The sequence below is a fragment of the Urtica dioica genome, chromosome 2 (genome assembly GCF_054948205.1).
Source record: "Urtica dioica subsp. dioica isolate 48M chromosome 2, U.dioica_male_clone48M_v1_H2, whole genome shotgun sequence".
Classification (NCBI taxonomy): Eukaryota; Viridiplantae; Streptophyta; class Magnoliopsida; order Rosales; family Urticaceae; genus Urtica; species Urtica dioica.
Window position 1 is genome coordinate 31,693,645 of NC_142757.1, and position 14,193 is coordinate 31,707,837.

Consider the following 14,193-nt stretch of genomic DNA (forward strand, 5'->3'; position numbering starts at 1 on the left):
AATTGTCCAAAACTATGTTACTATATACTTCTGTTGCGCTAATTTTAGTGAACTAAAAAAGATTAAAAAAAAAAAAAAAAAAAAAAACCGACTATATTGGACTAAAATCCGAAAGATATAAATGGTATTTTTCTTAAAACTATAGCAATAATTATTCAAGTGAATTTCGTCACCGAATATATATATTATATATATAATATTGATTAGCGAATTAATTTTATTTCATTTTGAAGCTTTATTATTAACATAACGTAAGTTTGGAATAACATAATAAGTAATCAACATTTAATAGTCTTAGGAAATTGGTGCACATTCTAATTTTTATCAAATAACAAAATAAATTATTACAAAGAAGAATGAATTACATGATTCATGTAAAGATTAATTGCCGGTATCCCCCTCAGCGGTAGGTCGAGTCACAAACTACCCCACCAACTTCAATTTTTCACAAAACCGACTTTGAACTCTTATTTTGTTTCAATGTTTTCCTTTCCATCAAGTTTTTACTACCACTGTTAAAATTTTGCTGACGTGGCTTAAACCACTACTACAAATTAACATATTGGGCGCGGAATGGTATTAGGTGCAACATGTCGCACCGGATATTCATCCGGATGACTAAAATTTCGCTAATGTTTAGTGGTATTCGGTGCGACAATGTCGCACCAAATATTAAATTGTCGCACCTAAATGTATTAGGTGCGACATTCGTCGCACTGAAAGGTATTAGGTGCGACTAAAGTCGCACCCAATGAGTTTTAAAATTTAAGTTATAAGCCAAATCCTTCCGAATATTTTTGGATCTGGGATTTCATATTAGGTGCGACATTGTCACACCCAATATGAAAATGGGTTATAACCCGATCGAGCCTTCTTCTTCTCTTTCACTCGTTCACTCATCTCACTCTCAGCCTTCTCTCTCTCGCCGCCCAAGTCTCCTCCCTCTCCACTGCCCTCTCTCTCACCGCCGCCGCGAAGTCACCGTCGTCGCTCTCCTTCAAATCTGCTATCTCCGCCGTCCCCCTCCACTCCCCGCTCTCCCTTAACCCGCGCCGCCCCTCCGAGCCGTCCGACCAAACGCTCTCAAGTACTTCCCCCATCTCTCTCTCTCTCTCTGTATCACCGTCTCTCAATCTCACTCTGTCTCTCTCTCTTCCAGCCCGCCGGCCGTGAGCAACCTCACCCGCCCCGCCGCCCGAACCAGCCTTGCCCGCCCCGCCGCCCGGACAAGCCCGTCTGCCGCCTTAACTAGTTTCCCGCCCCGAGCCGCGCGCCTCAACCGTGGAGGTATGAGTTCCTTTCGTTGATTTTTTTTGGAACGTGATTAGTTTGGTTATAAATTTTTTATTAGTGAGATTTTTGATTCGTTAGAGATTTTGGATTGGTTAGGTTCGTTACGTTTATGTGAAATTGAATTATAATGTTTAATTTAGTTTAGTTTTAGATTATCGTAATTATTTGAATTGAAACCGATACAGGAGACGATCTTCGAGCTCTGCAACTTTTTCAAGTTGATCAGTTCTAGAACCCTGAGAGTGGAAGATCTCGAAAAAGCGCAAGATTCAATCATTGAGATATTGTGTAAGCTTGAGATGATATTTCCGCCAGCTTTTTCACGATCATGGTTCACGTGGCAATTCATCTACCAAATGAAGCGTTGTGTGGCGGTCTGGTGCATATGCAATGGATGTACCCAATTGAGAGATACCTTGGAACATTAAAACAATTCGTCAGAAATAGAGCTAGGCCCGAAGGCTTCAGTGCGGAAGCGTACGTTGTAGAAGAGGTATTGACATTTGTTGCAAGGTATCTCGAAGATAAGAAAACTATCGATGAAGTTCAAGTGCGGGAACTTAATGTTTTCCAGTCCGAAAACTGTGTGCCTTACGGGATGATGAAGCCGATAGTTTTAGACGACGACCAAAAAGAGAAGGTGGAGTGGTACATTTTTACCAATTGTCCATAAATCGATCCGTATTTGATGTAAGGGAATCTTTCATTTAAATATGTAGATTATCTAGCTCATTGATTTATATCTAATTACGTAACGTTAACAGTGAGCATTTGGAACTTATACAAAATAACTCTGAAGCGAGAACTGCAAATTCTGATATCGAAGCAATGCATAGAAAATAATTCAAAATTTGGTTTGCGAAAAAGGTAAACTGAAATGATTCATTTGCTGAAAGCATACTAAAACTGCTAATGACATCATCTTAATCTGCATATTCCAGATTTATGACATGAAAGTTAGTGGTTCCGACGTGTCCGAAGAGCTTTACGCATTGTCTACGGGATCTATGCAAATTTCTCATCAGTATCCGAGTTGCTTTGTGAATGGCGTGAAGTTCATCACTCATCGTCGTGATAACCAAGGAATCACCCAGAATAGCGGTGTTTGTGTGCCCGTGAATGACTTCAACTTTTACGGTCGAATGGAGGACGTTATCGTGTTGAATTATACACAAAATTGTCGTCTCGTATTGTTCAAATGCATATGGTATGGTGACAAGTGCAATACATGACGTATAGTTCACGTTGATAAGACCACCGGAGCAACGAGTTCGTATACTGCCAAAGAGTGGTTTACAGAAGAGCCGTTTATACTCGCGACTCAAGCGAAGCAAGTGTTTTACATCCAAGATCTCGTTAAGGGTCGCGAATGGGAAATCGTTCAGGAATGCAATCATCGAGGGATATAGGACATTCCTGAAGTTGACCCGACCACTTCAGCATCGATTTCGTTGTCAATAGAATTGTCAAATATCGACCGTCTTAATCATCGACACGAAACTGCTACGGCCGAGCTTGTTACGATTGTTGAAGATGATGAAGAAGTGAATGAAGAAGATGAGGCATGCGCCATATTTGACGGAGACGATTTTGATGTCGATACTAACATTACATCGAGTGATGACGATGAATGACTAACACCATGTAATAATAATCACAGTCGTCGAATACTAATTAAATACTAAATACTAACTACAATTCATTTTGCAGGATGTCTACTTTAGGCCAGGACCCATCTGGAGGAGAGCGTGATCCCCCACAGATGCCAAGGAAGAAGCGAGGACCAACGATTGGCCTCGTTTCTGCGAGAGCTGGTGTTGGGACTCCTGGAGCGAACATAGTTTGCTATGATCAGACACAGCAGGCGTTTTACCAAGACGTCAGGGAGCAAAATCCGTTGATCGGGACGTTCCAAAACCGATTAGGAAACCTGATCAAGAGTACCATTCCAGTCGACCTCCCAGACTGAAATCATGTGTCTGCGCAGAGTGTGGCGGCTCTTATGGACTCGATTCATAACGAGTACCGCTTCGTTTACGTTCATCCCGACACTGGCGAGCTTGTGTCAGCAAATCCTATTCCCAACAAGATTGATATGGCTAACATTCGCGATGCGAAGAGGATGCGCCGTGGCCAGAAGTCAAGGTTGTCGCAGCTCTTCTTCAAGACGTTTTGCGGGAGTAAGGATCTCGCTAGAAATGAAACTACTGAAGGCTATAACCAGGAAGCCTAGTTGAAGGCAATAGAGATGTTCGACTCACCGGAGCATAAGGTATGAGTTGAACTTTCGATGGTTATTTGAATTTCTTAATATTGAACTTAACGAATTTATGTCTCGCATGCGAAGTCTGTCCGCAACCGGGAAAATTCGAAGAAGAAGAAGAAGAAGACGAAGGCAAGACAAGGGTTGCTTAGTTTTTTTGGTCATCGCTCGAGGAACATAAGTCGCTTAATATTAATATGCAATATATATGGGATTCATATTTTAATGTTGAAAAATTACAGCGAAGGGAAGATGGGAGTATCGGCTCGGCTTTAGCGATATGGTCAGAAAAACACCATGACGCTAAGGGATCGTGGACGACGGACTTCGCGAAGTCGCAATTTGTAAGTTATTTATTTTATTTACTATATTTAATTATATAAACTATTCGTATCTGATAAGTTTTTGTTTTTTTTTAAAGATCAAATCACCGCCCAGACGATAGATATATTGCGGCAAGCGGAGGAGCAAAACACCGTGATCTCCCAAGAAGATGCAGAGATGTACGCGATGCGCAACGTTTTGGGAGTACGCAAAGACTAGGAAGTCGGTTTAGGGCCTTCGGTCCCAAGGTCATCGTTGGGTGTTGCCCAAGCGCTAGATAGAGGCTCGTCAAGTACGTCATCTCAGACCGATCCATTGGTTGCCGAGATGCGAGCACAGATGGATCCCAACAAGCCGAGCTGCAGGAGATGCGGCAACAGATCGCCTTCCTCACCCAGATGCACAACCAGCCTCCCACAACTCCCCAACCTCCGCTTGCACCACAACCAGGTGGCAGTGATCAGCTGACGTCGGGTTCCACGCCGGGTTCTACGCCTGGTTCTATGGATTTCTTGTGAGACCGTCCTTACGGAAGCGGCCGAACGAGCGGCAGCGCATCACGCAGCGGTGGACGAAGACGCGGAAGCGGTTCCCGAAGTTTTGGAAACTTATTCGGTAGAGGGAATTCTACTGTCGATAAGTTGTATAGGAAAAAAAATTAGGAATTAATTTTTTCGTTTTTTTAGAATGAATTTCTTTTTTTAATTAACAATTCACTTTTCAGAATATTATTTCTAATTTAGAACTTTGTTAATTAATTTTTATTTAATTTTAAATGAATTTTGATTTAATTTTCTAATTTCTGATTTTGTAAATTTTTTTAATTAAAAAAACATATTCGGTGCGAAATTGTCGCACCGAATATAATGGCGGGAAGGGTATTAGGTGCGACATTGTCGCACCTGATATGAATATACCCGCCAATTTTAATAAATTTGGCAGGAAAATAGCTTGGGCATTAGGTGCGACATGTCGCACCTAAAGGTATGACTATTTGGTGCGACAATCGTCGCACCAGATGACGATTTTTGTCCTAGTGAACCATGTGCAATTATCAAAGTACACTTGCTTATTATTATGATTATTATTATCATTATTATTATGATTAACAAAATCATCTTCTTCGTCTTCCTGTACCTTGACGGAACCAAAAATCCAAAATCTTTGAGAGATGCCTCTGACTTGAAAATTAAAAAACGAAACTTCCTTCAGAAAAGATTCGAGAAATAAAGGAGTTAGCTTTTTTCAGTGTTTCAGAGTCTGCAAATTATTTCCACTCGATAGTCTCATTTTTGGACAAGGCTGATTGGAGAAGTACGGCAACAAATCAACCGCGCTATGGAGGTTGTTAAGCACCGGCCACGAGACTTAATGTGGAAGAACCGAAAGAATGCCTTTCACTTTGATCTTCAAATGCCATAGCTTGCCCTAACCCTAACCCTAGGATCAAACAGAGCAAAACGAAGACCACTAATAAACCCCACTAGACAAAGAGGCATCGGCGACCATAAATACTCTGATGGAACCCCTTCCTCCTCCTCGTCGTCTATAAAGGAAATGAGTTCGCTCTTAGACGAAGTCGCGCCATCAATTAGGCGTTATGGACGGCGGCGACGAGGCCGGAGAGATTGCGGAGGTCGACGGCGAAGTCCAAGGGGTTGGAGAGGTTCTCGAAGGTTCATTGTTTGGGTATTCAAAATTGAGTTTGAATTTGATAGAAATGTTTGGATTCTTGGCTGTAGAAATTACGTTTGCTGTGGTATTTTTGGCTGTGGAAATTGATAGAAATGTTTGGGTATTCTCAAGGTCAAAATATATAGTTTTTTGAAGAGTATCGGTAAAATATAAGCTATAATCGTTATCGTTTTATAAAAATCATTAAAATATCGATGATATATCGACAAAATATCCATATATTTTAGTAGTTAAAAAATCCAAAATATCGACAAACATCGACAAAATATCGTCTGAATTTGAATTTTTTAATAAAAGAAAATAAATAATTTATTATTTTCTTTTTAATTTTATTTTTCTTTATGTATTTATTTATTATTTCTTATTCTTTATATCTTTTACTTATTGATTTTACTTAGTATTGTCAATATTTCCTTATTTATATTTTATAATACATATAAATATAAATATATATGACAATACCTATTTATATGTATACATTCATATGTAAAATAAAAAATAAATCTTTTGAATATATATATATATATTCCTATATATATTTTTTTAATTATATTTTGTTATAAGATTTTTGTCGTATATTGATCGGTAGTCGATATATCATCGGTAACATCGGTAGTCAGTATTAAAATTGTTATTGGATATCCATCGATATATCCGTCGGTAGTCAATATATCAATAAAATCATAACCTCGGTATCGGTACCGATATCGGTATTTTAATCCTTGGGTATTCTTGGCTGTGCAGATAAAAAAATTGATGTGTGGAGAGAGAGAGAGAGAGAGAGAGAGAGAGTTTTTATTTTTAGTTTAATTTCATTTGTTTTAAAAAAAATTGTTTATTTATTTATTTCAGTAAGATTATTAATTTACCCTTTAAATATTGGTCATGTGAGAGTCAAATACTCAAAATGCATATTGTGACATAAGTTTTTTGGACGGAATGGGTAACACAAAAATAAAATAAGAGTTCAAAGTCGATTTTGTGAAGGAAAAAAAATGAAGTTGAAGAGGCAATTTGTGACTCGACCTAGAATTGAGAGGGGATTTCTGTAATTATTCCGTAATATTAATCTGAATAACGAAATTCCATCTGAACTCTTAATCGTGTGAAATTCTTATTATTAATTTGTAAATTTGTTTGTCATTGTACATTCCAGTTAAATTTTAATATATAGGGACATTGGATTTTCATGAGGTAAATAAGAAAGGGTAAAATAGCATGAGCCATATTTTCCTTCTTCCATTGGCTTATTATTATTATGCCAAACATCATGCTGCTTTGCCAACGAGTTGTATTCTTTTTTTTTTTTTTTTTTTTTGGCTTATCATCTTAGCACATATGAAATACGCCAATGTGTTTAGACTCGTGATGATGTACTTACTAAATAAATGAGTTGTTTGTGAGAATGTCTTCATATGCTGGATTTTCATTACATCGCTAAGAACGATAAAGTTATGTGTTTGGTTTTTTGTGCATGGGTTCTTATAGATTAAAAACTTTGGATCGGCTCTTTGGCTAAAAATGACTCATCATAATGCCTACATCTTCCCCACTAGAATAATATATACTTAATTTCATTTCGATAAAAGGTTGGAGGTGGTCTAGTGTGTTGAACGCACTCTCTCTTAAGCGATCGATCGAGCTACTAACAAAGGCTCCTTAAAGACTCGAGACATACATATTGGGGTAACAAACGCTAAACACAAAAATTATACAAAAATGAATCACACTCAAGTAGCTCATGAAATAAAATCCGAAAAATAGATTAAAATCTTACAGTCTATTACGCAAACGCCATTCGAAAAATTCTAAACAAAACACTCAAAAACACCAATTTTACGTAAAAAAAAAAAAATAATGGGCTCCTTGATGCTCCGATGGTTTTTTTACTGTTCTGAAACTAAACTAAAAAAATATGAAATTCTAAATTTGTATATTATAAGTACTTTTACTTTTTTTTTTACAAAAAGTGAAAATAAACTCAATCAAAAACAGGATAATAAATATTTGGTTTTCTCCCAATAAACACTTTAGTTACCATCAATAGCTTGACGTGATACCTTTTTCACCAACTTAGGTCGTAACCTGCCTCATTCCCGACTATCTTCCGCTTTCTATGAATGTTGTGGCCACTCTCTTAACTACAATGCCTCGGGAGACTTCATCCTCGCGTGTCTTACTTCGCCCTTCTCCGTCTTGTCGGGCGGGATCGGTGGTGGTTGAGAATGATTGGGAGGTATGGCTTCTTCTTGTTCAAGTCAATGAACCTTTTTGTTCAGCATTAATCGCTTTTGGAACTTGTATATCCAAGTGTCCCCTCCTCGTGTTTGAAACGCATTTTTAGATCCCCATTCTTCACTTCAACGAGGGCACCTCTAGTGGCCAAGAAAGGCCTTCTAAAAATTGTGGGGATTTATCGGTCTACTTCCATATCGAGGACAAAATAAGTCTGTCGGAAATGTTAACTTGTTGTCTTTGACAAAAACGTCCTCCAAGTATCCTCGGGGATGCTTCATTGATTTGTCTGCCATCTGTAGAATAGTGTGTGTAGGCTTTAGCTAAACGATCCCAAGCTTGTTGAAGATGGAGGATGGCATGAGGTTAACGATTTCCCCTATATCGCATAGCGTGTGGTCAAAGTAGACTTGCACGATGGCTCATGGTATCGTGAATCGGTCTGGGTCTATCATCTTTGGCAGAATCTCTCATTGCAATAGCACTCTATTGAGGGGGCTTGGCTGCTAGTGTCATCAATGAAGATGCTTCCTCCTTGACCTAAGTGATGGTGTTGCATTGTTCCTTCAGGTTTTTCATGGTGTTGCCTGGGAGTGCCCCTTGCATTCGAGTGTTGAGGGCAGTGGTCATTATCGTGCCTCCCATTGCGGTGTTGACTAAGATCTTCATCAAGGAGATATGACCATATTATATGGTCAAAGTTGCTCCGAAAAAGGAATCTCGTGGTGTGGACACTTTATCATCATGTCCTTGAAACGCGTCCATGCTTGGTGGAGTGGCTCTCTTTCCCATTGGAAAAAACTATGGGTCTCATCCGGAGGAAGGTGGTCTTCTTGAATGGTAAGAATTTAGTGAAGAAGACATTGCAGAGCTCCTCCCATGTGGATATGGAGTCTGCGCAATGAGTGGAGCCATTTTACTGCTCGGTCGCAATTTTTAACGAACATTTACAACTATTAATGTATTTTTGGCTTTGTTAATAAAATCTTGTGACTATTTACTTAAAATTTACCAAATGTTAGCTATATGAAAAAAAAAACTTGATTTTTTGTATGGCTATATATCTAGAGAACCCTTTATGTAATACTTTAAGATAATATTTCGATACATACCACGGTATACCACAGAAGGTCAGCGATAAACGAGTAAAATTGAAGTCGTGGTACGGTAGTGGTAAGCGGTATTTTAATCCTTAACTACGAGTCGATCCCACGAGGACTAAGTTTAACCGAGATTTAATTAAGCTAGGAATGAATTGAGCTCAAGAATAACAAGGTGAATATTATTAACTAAAAATGACAAATTAAATAAAACACAAATTGACACGAGTGAATGAATGATAAAAAGGCAAGGTCAACAGCTTAACTAAACTTTCCTATGGTCGAGATTCCTAAAATTATGCAAGATCCTTTGGTTTTATCCTTGCTAATGACGCTCACATTTTAATATCGGTAGATCTCTCCTGAGTAACTAACAACCTATGTCAATATCCGAAAAATCATCTCTCGATCTAAAATCTTAAAAATTAGACAAGCATTACGTTTAAGAGCGTACACACCACTCCGTAGTGGTCTAGATATCTATACTATATAGGAATGTACTACATTTATCTAATACTTATGAATGATTATTTACTCTATCTCGACTAGCTAAAAAATCATAAGATTCGTGAATGGAGTAGTTAATCTCATACAAGCATGAAGCACGGAATTAAATCGAGCAAAAGATTAATAAGTAGTTAATGAATAATGAGTCCACAACCATATTCAAGCCAACTAAGTCATCCCCTCTCGGGGATTAGTTCATGTCGGCGAGAGAAACGAACAAAGAAAATAAATATCTAAAAACTACGAAAATTAAACTAAAACAAATAAACATAATTGAAAGTTCCAGAGATAAATATGCAGATAAAACACGGAATTCTAGTGGTAGTGATGGTGATGAATGATGGTGGAACGTGTCTTTATCTCTGTTTACCCTACTCTCCTGACGAACCAAACAAGAAACTAAAACTCTTAAGTAAAAACTAATTTATATTTTTGGGGGCTCTAATTTGTATATGTAGGTTTCCAAAGGGTTTTCGGAACTATATTGGCCCATAAATGGAATTGGACGGCTCAAAATGGACAAAAAAACGCCAGATTTAACGATCTATCATGGACCTTCGTGTTGTACGCCTGGAGGGCTGCACGGCGCACCTTGCAGATGGCACTGAGCGCCTAGTACATTGTGCAGACCACACAGAAGCTTCTGGAATCGTCGAAAATTACGGCGCGGCACGCCTAATGTAATGCTTGAAATGGTCATATCTTCTTGCACTGATGTCTAATTTTCGTAAATAAATATACGTTGAAAATGCCGATGTGTTTCTTGTTTCAGTCGAAATTGACAAAAACTATCTGAAGCGTCCAATAACGTCCTTAACACCATCATACTCCCCCAAAACAGTAATTCACCATAAATACACTTAAACCTATAAAAAAACAGTTGTGTTCAAAGATAAGCGATTACAATATATAAAACGCACATAACAATTCTAAATATATATATATATATATATATATATATATATATATATATATATATCAGTTTGTTGTCGTGGCATTTAGAATGGTTTAAGAAAAAATTAATTCTTGATTTTACACATGCCATTCTTTTATTAGTGTAAGACTAACTAAATGGGATAAATGAATTCAAAATTTGTGATTGGTTAATCGTAACATCACATGGATTAATCTTGGACGTGTCCCTTGTTAGGCATGGTTCAATTAGGTCAAGGACAGTTAAATACACATGTCATTTTGAGGAATTATCGCAAGTGAAATACACATGTAACATCACATGTATGTTTTAATCTCATTGGCTCACTTCCTTGCTTCAATGAGGGAATACGTGGGCGTGTGACTATGTGTGAGAGAGACTGGTTCACCCACCATGAGGTGTTGGTCTTTGACTCCACATTTAGTGGATCTCGAAGATGCATTCACTTGATTTTTAGAGGCTATAAATAGCTTTCTCAAATCACTCGGAAACACACACTTGAAAACACACACTTCATTTCTTTATCTCTCTCTCTCTCTCTCTCTCACCTAGGTACTCGAACCTCTTACTTGTATAAACTGGCTGAGACTTTCCAAGTAGATTTGTCGCTTTGAAAATCAATTTCAAATTGCTTGTAATCGCTTGTGCCCACACATAATTTATACACGGTTTTCTTTGAGTATAGTTGAAGACTCTCTTGTGGTTGCTCTTACAAGATTACAAGATCAAGAAGGAGGTGTGAGAAGGAAGGAGATCCATAATCCAAAACCTCAAGCACAGTTTCAAAAAAGATAGATCTCAAATCAAGTAATTATGCATCATGCGTAGGTTTCCCCTAAAACCGGTTTTGTGAAATAATAATGAAATTGTTTTGAATTATGCTATACTTGCTATGTCAAATATTTTTTTTCCTCAAACCCTCTATGTAATTTCCAACATAAATACAAGTTAAGATAATGATTTCGTATAAGACCCGACCCAATTTGAGGTTCGCATTGATGCATAAAAGACCCCATATTCTTTAGGTTGAGGCATCTAACAAACACTCTAATATACTTGCTCCTATAGGGTTGAGGCATCTAAACCCTATATTCTTTTTTATTTCATATGCAACTTGACTTGCGCTAGGAAATTCTTTAGGTTGAGGAATCTAACAAATACTTTGAAACTGTTTCTAATTTTATGGTCATTATTCATTTGTAGTGTAACTTCTTTGGTGTGTTTATTTATTGCCTATTGACAAGAAATAACGGTTCAAGTTTTGGAATATTTGATTAGTGAGTTTCACTTATCACGCACTTTTAAGCTTGAATCAAAGCGGCTCCTTGGGTGTTTTTGATATTTTCATGTAGAATTCTTAGTTTATGATTTTCTAGCACCACAAAGAACCTCTTTAACTTAGCAACTTTTGAGTGATAATTTGAGTTAAAAGTTTCGAATATGAGTAATTATGATTCAGTAGTCTCTATATGATTTTATAGTTCATTAGACACCACGTCGGTGATTTGTTTTTTTTTGTTTGTTTTTGTTGTGTCATTTCAAAGAAGAAAAAAAAGAGAAAAATAAAATAAAATAAAAAATAGAGTGTTTACTTTTAGTTCGTTGTTTATTTAATTTAGTTTTTAGCGTGGTGTTATGTGACATTTCGCTATAGAGAGTAGATCGATATTCAGGGGGGAAATTTGGGTAATCTGACTTAGGAAATGTAACATTCTAGAAAGGATAATTTGTATGCCATGAACGAGGGAGACTATTGAGTAGAATAATAACATGTGAGAGTTGAGGATTTTTTATGAGATTTGAGTTACTAGGTTGACTTTTAAACAAGAATTTTATCCTACTCTGGCGTTCACCCTAGCCTAACATTACAAGCCAACAAAACCCTATGTATTTCCTTGATTCGTGACTTGCATTAGTAGAGAATGAGCGGAGAAAAACATCATGGTGTTCAAGTCACATTTATCTCATTCCTTTTTGGGCATTTGACATTAGAAGGTGTGAACGAATTTTCAATTTGATCATTCTCTATCTCAGGACATAGTTTAGACACACTGGAATTTTGATCGGGAGCGTGTTTCAAAGACCACTTAGTCAATCTTATTCTTTTTTATTTCATATGCAAGTTGACTTGAGCTCGAAAATTCTTTAGGTTAAGGCATCTAACAAACACTTTGACACCGTTAGCTAATTTTATGATTATCATTCGTTTTTTATGCGGCCAATTCAAAATTGTTGGGCGTCACATCCCACCCATAATTTTTCATTGTAGCGCGACACGCCAGACTTTGAGAACGACGAACTAGTGCAAAAATGACAATCAACGGATTTGACAACCAGATGACTATCGACCTCGACTTCTCTCGTTCTTCTTTATTTTCCTTTGTTGCTTTCGATTAATGTTGAACCTTGTTTTAATTTAATAAGAATTTGTTTTTAGTTTAAATGTTTATGCTATTGCTTTCAATTATTATTTTATACTTAACTTTGATTATGAATTCGATTAGAGGCTAGTTTTTATGGAGCTATGGTGTAGCTCAGACCGATGTTAATACGTTGATGGTTTTTATCTATTGCTCGTTTACATTCATGTTTGCTTGATTATCATGTGAATTATCATGTTCATTGATTAGCTACCTTTAAATTGTCATCTAGGATCGTTTTCCCTTCAAGAGAGTGTAAATTATCATGCTTTTTCTATAATCTTCATTGTTGACCTAAGTTAGTCAAAAACTATACGCGGTAGTGCAATTGTTTGAATTCGTGTACTTTATGTGTGTGATTGTTGTACTATGATTAGAAGACTAAATGATAATAATCCATCGATTACATAGGTTTGCTAGAGCACTCAAGAGATGATAGTATATATTTTAAAAGAATTAGATTGGTAACATATGAATGATGCAGTTATAGATAAAAGAGTGATAATCATCGTAATAGGTTTTTGGTGAAGTCGTGGCCCTGCTTTTCCTCTTCAATTAAACTCATCTGGTTTTTTTTGTCTTTATTTAATTTGTAGTTATTTGTAATATTGACTCATCTTTACCTTGGAATCATTTCGCGTCAAGTTAGTTTAAACGTTAAAATTACTAGTCTATGTGGTATCAATACTCGTACTTCTCATACACTATATTACTTGGGCGACACGTGCGCTTGCGCGGTGTGATTTTATAATTTAATCGTTTCTTGTAACTTAGATGCTTGAGTAGCATAGCTAGAAGGACGTTATGAATATGTTCTAAGTTATGTTTTTTTTTTTTTTGGAAAGAGTATGTTCGTTAGCACATAGATGGAAATGACACTAAGCATGCTCGATGTAATTCCACTCTCTCTTTCTTAGATGAAATCAAAGAGTGTTATGAAACTCATTGAGAGATAAGGAGCTCGTGCGGATCAGGTTTTAACAAAGATGGATCTGAATTCAGAATCTTCAACTAGAAATGGTATCAGAGCCAAACCCTTCCTCAAAAACAGCCGGATTTTAGTTATTCCCGCTGAGCGTTAGCTCATTCTATGTGTATTCGTATGTGTTGTAGGTAAACAACAATTGAACAAGTGAGGAAGGTGGATCAACCGCGTTCGATAGCTAATGGGTCGGGTTATGGTTCCGCTCGTTTATTTAAAAGACTTCCGCTACGCAAATTTCTAAACACTCGGTTTGAGATTTTTATGCCTGAGATATTTTTTAAGTTTAATTAGTTTTGCAAACCTGAAGTTGAATTTTCATGGTTATATTTCCGTTGAATATTCCAACCATCTACTTTGGTTTGGAATTCCGAATTAAGTAATTCTCTTATTTTCATCAAATGTTTTTGTAAGATTTCAAATGTTGGTTATTTTCAAAG

The 14,193-nt window shown here is 37.0% G+C and overlaps 1 long non-coding RNA gene across 1 annotated transcript; it reads left to right on the forward strand.

Annotated features, from left to right (window-relative positions):
* The first annotated feature begins 10,875 nt into the window (after positions 1-10,875).
* LOC149404359 (uncharacterized) lies at positions 10,876-12,900 on the forward strand. Its single transcript, XR_016294568.1, has 2 exons — positions 10,876-11,175; positions 12,621-12,900. It is a non-coding gene; the product is annotated as an uncharacterized LOC149404359 (long non-coding RNA).
* Positions 12,901-14,193: the final 1,293 nt, after the last annotated feature.